Raw genomic sequence first — 6965 nt, 5'->3', positions numbered from 1 at the left:
CACGAAAGGTGTGTTCCAATCTAGGCTATGTTATGTAACTAGTCACACAATCTTTGGGAACCCACTTGCCCTCTGTGGGTCCCAATGTCTTCATCTAGAAATGGGGATAAAAACTCTTGCCTTGCCCACATCCTGGAGATGCTGTGACCAGAAAGGGGAGAAAGCACACAAACCTTTGTGTTGTTGTTTTTTTTTTAAGATTTTATTTATTTATTTGACAGGGAGAGACAGCCAGCGAGAGAGGGAACACAAGCAGGGGGAGTGGGAGAGGAAGAAGCAGGCTCCCATCGGAGGAGCCTGATGTGGGGCTAGATCCCAGAACACCGGGATCTGGGATCAGGCCCTGAGCCGAAGGCAGACACTTAACGACTGAGCCACCCAGGTGCCCCCAAACCTTTGTGTTTTATTTATTTTTATTTTTTAAAGATTTTTTAAAAAATTTATTTGACAGAGAGACAGCCAGCGAGAGAGGGAACACTAGCAGGGGGAGTGGGAGAGGAAGAAGCAGACTCCCAGCGGAAGAGCCTGATGTGGGGCTCGATCCCAGATCACTGGGATCACGCCCTGAGCCGAAGGCAGACACTTAACGACTGCGCTACCCAGACGCCCCAAACCTTTGTGTTTTAAATCCATCATCTACTCCATCCGCTCAGAACCAGCTCAAATATTAGTAACTGTGCTCTGAGAATCATGTAAAACTTGAAAAAAAAAAAAGAATTACTTCATTTTTATTAACGGAAAATCTTGCCATGATCAGGTCATAAGCTGGGAAAAATTCACATCTTGTTTTGATCAATCACAGGAGGAATCTATCTATCCGGAATGGAACTGGCACCACGTCTCAAATTTAAATGTTACTTCTTAACCTCGTGAGTACCTTTCCTTAATTGTAGGAAATGATAAATGTGAAAAAGAATTCTGTAGGGCTTGATAGCTTGAGGTCGGTCATGGTGGTTATTAACCTCGGGAATACATTAGAATCACCTAAGGGAGATTGAAGATCGTACCGATGCTACCAACACCAATTGTATTTCTTGGGGTAGGGCCCAGGCTTTTTTCTGTTCCTTTCCTCTCCTCTTCCTCTTCCTCTCCTCTCCTCTCCCCTCCTCTCTTCTCCTTTCCGCTCCTCTCCCCTCCCCTCCTCTCTCCTCCTCTCCTCCCCCCCCTCCTCTCCTTTTCTAGATTTATTTATTTATTTGAGAGAGAGAGAGAGCATGAATGGGAAGGGCAGAGGGAGAGGGAATCTCAAGCAGACTCTGCACTGAGCACAGAACCCAACACAGGGCTCAGTCCCATGACCCTGAGATCATAGCCTGAGTCGAAACTAAGAGTCCCATGCTTAACTGACTGTGCCGCCCAGGCACCCCTGGGCTTTTTTCTTTTTAATGCAACTAGGTAGGGGTGCCTGGGTGGCTCAGTCAGTTAAGTGTCTGCCTTCGGCTCAGGTCACGATCCCGAGGTCCTGGGATCCAGCCCCGTGTGGGCTCCCTGCTCAGCCAGGAGCCTGCTTCTCCCTCTCCCTCTGCTCCTCTCTCAGCTTGTTCTCTCTCTCTCTCCCAAATAAGTAAATAAATAAATAAAAATCTTTTTAAAAAAAAAGCAGCTAAGGGGGCGCCTGGGTGGCACAGCGGTTAAGCGTCTGCCTTCGGCTCAGGGAGTGATCCCGGCGTTATGGGATCGAGCCCCACATCAGGCTCTTCCGCTATGAGCCTGCTTCTTCCTCTCCCACTCCCCCTGCTTGTGTTCCCTCTCTCGCTGGCTGTCTCTATCTCTGTCGAATAAATAAATAAAATCTTTAAAAAATAAAAAATAAAAAAAAATAAAAAACAACTAGGTAATTTTAATGGGCAGTAAGGTCTATAGGGACATGAAAGTGTGAAATGAAAAAGCTGTAACAGTGAATTGAAATATGATGTGAGCCACAAAGGTGAGCAAATACACGTGACTTAAAATGTTGCAGTAACCACTATTTTAATAATAAATTTTACATAAGCCAATACATCCAAAATATTATTTCAACATGTCATCAACACAATTATGAATGAGATATTTTACATGTTTATAGTAAATCTTCAAAATCTTTTGTATATTTTATACTTAGAACACATATCAATTCAGAAGATGCAGACTAGTCATAGTTCCTGGGGCCAATGGCTACTCTTTGGAGTGATGCTGAGCTAGAATATATAACATAAATGTTTTCTGCTTATAATTCATTGGATGATGGAGTTGCAAGAATTTCTAAATCTTACCAAGACCCTTAGAATGCATGCACTGCTTTCTTTTTTGTTTTTTTTTTTACACTTACATGCTTAAATTTGAAATAAAGTTGTTATAACATTCACTATCTCTCAGTAAAGCTTTTCAGTTTTCATCATACAGGTTTTATACATATATGTCTTGCATATATTTTTTCATTAGGATTATTCCTAGGTCGCTCGTATATTTGCTGCTATCATAAGGGAGAGTTGTTCAGTAGCTGGTTATTGAGCTATTGATTTTGTGATACTATCTTGGTCCTGGGCTCCCTTATAATTCTAAGAGTTTGGGGTTGTTTTCCACATAAAGCATCATGCCATATTCTCTGCAAATAAAGATAATTTTATTTCCTTCCCCATACTTAAATCTCTTATTTCTGTTTCAGGTCTTATTATATTGGCAAAAACTTAAAAAACAACATTAAATACTAGCATCACTATAGGTATGCTTGTTTTCTTTTTAATGTTTTCTTATTGTAATGAGAATGTCTTTAAATGTTTCATTGTTAAAGAATGTTTCTTTTTTCTTTTTTTTTAAGATTTTATTTATTTATTTGAGAGAGAGAGACTGAGAGAGAGAGAAAGAGAGAGAGAGCATGAGCAGGGCAGAGGAAGAGGGAGAAGCAAAGCTCGAGTCAGGGCTTGATCCTAGGACCCTGAGATCATGACCTGAGCTGCAGGCAGATGCTTAACGGACTGCTTAACAGGTCCCAGGTGCCCCTGTTAGAGAATGTTTCTATGGGTCTGAGAGAGAGACTCTCAAAAGAAACATTTGGTTATTTGTAATTTTCTAATACTTTTTAAAAACTTTCGAGATAATTATAGATTCACAGAATTTTGCAAGACAGTAGAGACGTCTCGGTTTACTCTCCACCCAGTTCCCCAATGGTTATATCGTATGTAACTGCAGGACAATAGCAAAAGCAGAACATTGACATTGGTACAATGTGTACTGCTACAGTCATCTTATCCACCTGTGTAGCCGCCATGGCAGTCAAGATAGAGAATGGTTTCATCACTACAAAGACCTCCCGCACGCCATTCCTTTACGGCCACATCTTTCCCTCGCCCCACCACCATCCCTAGTCCCTGGCAACCATTAATCAGTTCTCTGTCTTTATAATTTTTCTTATTTTGAGAATGTATGGCATCGTATAATATGTAACCTTTTCAAATTGGCTTTTTCAGCATAATGCCTGGCCATCCATTCAAGTTGTTGTATCAATAGTTTGTTCCTTTTTATTACCAAGTAGTATCCATGTGAAGTACCACAGTTTTATTTTGTTTCTTAATATAAAACACTTCAGGAATTTGCATGTCATTCTTGTGCAGGGACCATGCTTACCTCTGTACTGTTCCAATTTTAGTAAATTTGCTGCTGAAGCAAGCACTGTACCACAGGTTTTTTTTAACCATTCACCTATTGTAGAACATTCTGTTTGTTTCCAGTTTTTGTCCATTACAAAAAGCTGCTGTGACCAACCATGCACAAGTTTTTATGTGAACATGTGCTTCATTTCTCTGAGATAAATGTCCAGGAGTAGGATTATTGGGTCATACGGTAAGTGAATATTTATTTTTTAAAGAAACTGCCAAAACTACTCTCCAGGATGGCTATGAGATTTCACATTCCCACTAGCAAAGTGTGAGAGACACAGTTTCTCTGCATATTCACCAGCATTTGATATCGTCACTATTTTTAATTTTAGATTCTAGCGTAATTTTAAAAATTAGCGATGGTTTTTATCAAATAAATCTTTTGACATTTACTGAGATAATTTCATGGTATCTCTTATTGGCTCTTTTGATGAATTACATTTTTTAAAAGATTTTATTTATTTATTTATTTGTCAGAGAGAGAGAGAGAGACAGAGCACAAGCAGGGGGAGCGGCAGGCAGAGGGAGAAGCAGGCTCCTCGCCGGGGAAGGACCCCTTTCCCGGACTCAATCCCAGGACCCTGAGATCATGACCTGAGCTGATGGCAGATCCTTAATCAACTGAGCCACCCAGGCATCCCTGAATTGCATTATTTTATCCTTAAGTATACATATACTTTGTTTTTCCTCCAATGTTACATTTTACTTTTTTGGCGGGGGGGAGAATAGGAGAAGGAAGAAGAGGGGGAAACAGGTCCCACTGGAATCTCCAAAGTATGAGACTGGTAGTACAAAGATGGGAGGAGATGGCTAGGCAGATTGGATGGAAGGCCTCCAAGATTCTTTTTTTTCTGATTTCTATACTCTAATGAAAACGATATGACATATGTAAGTGCCTAAAACACAGTATTCGGTAAATGTCAGTTGCCTTTCCTAGCAGGGTTCTCCATAGGCTAGGTTTTACCTAGACATCATCGTCCTTTTCCTTTCCAGGAATGAGACTCAACCTGCGAAACTAGGGCACTGACAGTACAGTAGTTTGGATGATGTGTTTGGTTAGCTGGCTCAGTGCAGGGTCTCACTGTCTCCCTGTCCTCCCCACTCCACTCCGCCCCGCCAGGGATGGGCTGAGAGTGGTTTCCCCAATGGCGGCCCTGGGGCCTAGCCAGCTTTTCCCAGCAGATTCCAAGCATAGGGCCGTGGGTTGTAACTCTCCAGTGCACAGTCCTCTCCTGGTGATGACGCTTATACAGGGAGACGCAGACACGTGTGCTGACTTTGCTGGCTGTCGTCAGTGCTCAATCTCTTGGAAATCCACATCATTCACAGCTAGGGTCTGGTCTCTTTCCTGAAGTCCTGCCCAATGTGTGTCAGAGTAGGGAATCACCTTGGAAATGAAGACACCTAGCTGGGAGGCCTCTCCTTCTTGGATGTGAAATCCCAATTGAGCTCCAGGCGGCTTCTTCAGTGTGATGACTGGGGGCAGAAACTGGGTCAACTCATTGTTGTAGCCTTCGTGGCATACCCCCTCCAGAGGAGGAATCCGTGCAGGGGCAGGGAGGGGGGCGGCGGTGCTCACAGGCAAGGAGGAAAACTGCCAGGTAGTCATCATAAAGAATCTAACCGTCCATCTCCAAGGCCCCAACAGCCGGCCTCAGCCACCTCAGGCTGCGCTCGCTGCCAATTCCACATATACGTTTTAAACGATAAAAATATCAAACAGTACAAAAAGGAACACAAGGAAAAATAAGTCTCTTCCCATCACTACCACTGGAACAATCACTTTACCTGTTTCTTGTGTTTTCATCTACTATATATATTTGTATTTATAGTTATTTATGTATTAGTTTTAACAAGTAAGACGTGTTGATTTGATGCTTACAGATTGTGAAGTGATTACCACAGTAGCATTAGCTAACAGCTCCATCACCTCACGTAATTACCATTTCTTTTTTGTGGTGAGAACGTTTAAGATCTAGTCTCTCGGCAACTTTCAAGTATATAATACAGTGCTGTTAACTATAATCACCATGCTGTATATTAGATCCCCAGAACTTAAAACCAGATGTTTGGACACTATGACTACGTCTCCCCATATCCCCTACCCTCTGGCATCCACCACTCTACTCTCGGTTTCTAGGAGTTCACCTATGAATTTAGATTCTGCGTGGAAGTGCTATCACAGTATTTATTTTTCTCTGACTTATTTCACTTAGCGTAATGCTCTCAAGGTCTATCCATGTTGTCACAAGTAGCATGTTCATGACTGAATAATATTCTCATATATATATGAGAATATAGATAGATATCTCTATTCTCTATATTCTCTATATAGAATATTCTATATTCTAGAATATTCTATATTCTATATATAGATTCTATATATAGATTCTATATATCCTATAGAATATAGAATATTCTATAGGAGTTCACCTATGGAGTGAACTCCTATGGTTTCTAGGAGTTCACCTAGAATATAGAATATTCTATAGAATGTATTCTCTCTCTATATATCTATATCCTCATTTAGATATAGATACCTGTATCTATATACATCTCACAACTTCTTTATCCAGTCATCTGTTGACAGACATCTAGGTTGTTTCCATATCTTGGCTACAGTAAATACATTTCATGCAGTGAACGTGGGAGTGCAGATAGCTCTTTCCTTTGTTTTTTTTTTTTAAGATTTTATTTATTTATTCGACAGAGAGAGAGACACCCAGCGAGAGAGGGAACACAAGCAGGGGGAGTGGGAGAGGAAGAAGCAGGCTCATAGCGGAAGAGCCTGATGTGGGGCTCGATCCCAGAACACTGGGATCACGCCCTGAGCTGAAGGCAGACGCTTAACCGCTGTGCCACCCAGGCGCCCCTCTTTCCTTTGTTTTCATTTCCTTTGGATATAAACCCAGAAGTGGGATTGCTGGATGATATGGCAGTTCTATTTTTAATTTTTTAAAGTTATTTGCGAGAGAGTGAGAGCACCAGTGGTGGGGGGCAGAGAGAGAGGGAGAGACGGTCCCAACTCCCTTCTGAGCACAGAGCCTGATAGGATCCCGAGATCAGGACCTGAGTTAAAATCAAGAGTAGGATCCTTAACTGACTGCACCATCTAGGTGCCCCTATTTTTAATTTTTTGTGGAAACACTATACTATTTTCCATAGTAGCTGTACAAATTTACACTCCCCCATAGTGCACAAGGTCTCTCTTTTCTCCACATCCTTGTCAACACTGATTATTTCTCGTCTCTTTGATGAAAGTCGTTCTAACAGGTGTGAGGTGATATTTCATGGGGAGTTTGATTTGCATTTTCCTCGTGATTAGCGATG

The 6965-nt window shown here is 41.7% G+C and overlaps 1 pseudogene; it reads right to left on the bottom strand.

Annotated features, from left to right (window-relative positions):
- Window positions 1–3545: 3545 nt before the first annotated feature.
- Window positions 3546–3645, bottom strand: LOC123791690 (U6 spliceosomal RNA; annotated as a pseudogene).
- Between the last annotated feature and the right edge of the window lie 3320 nt (window positions 3646–6965).

Source organism: Ursus americanus, chromosome 24, assembly GCF_024610735.1.
Source record: "Ursus americanus isolate L20-20 chromosome 24, mUrsAme1.1.p, whole genome shotgun sequence".
In the NCBI taxonomy this organism is placed as follows: domain Eukaryota; kingdom Metazoa; phylum Chordata; class Mammalia; order Carnivora; family Ursidae; genus Ursus; species Ursus americanus.
Note: the sequence above shows the minus strand (reverse complement) of the source record. Positions and strands in the feature narration are given on the sequence as shown.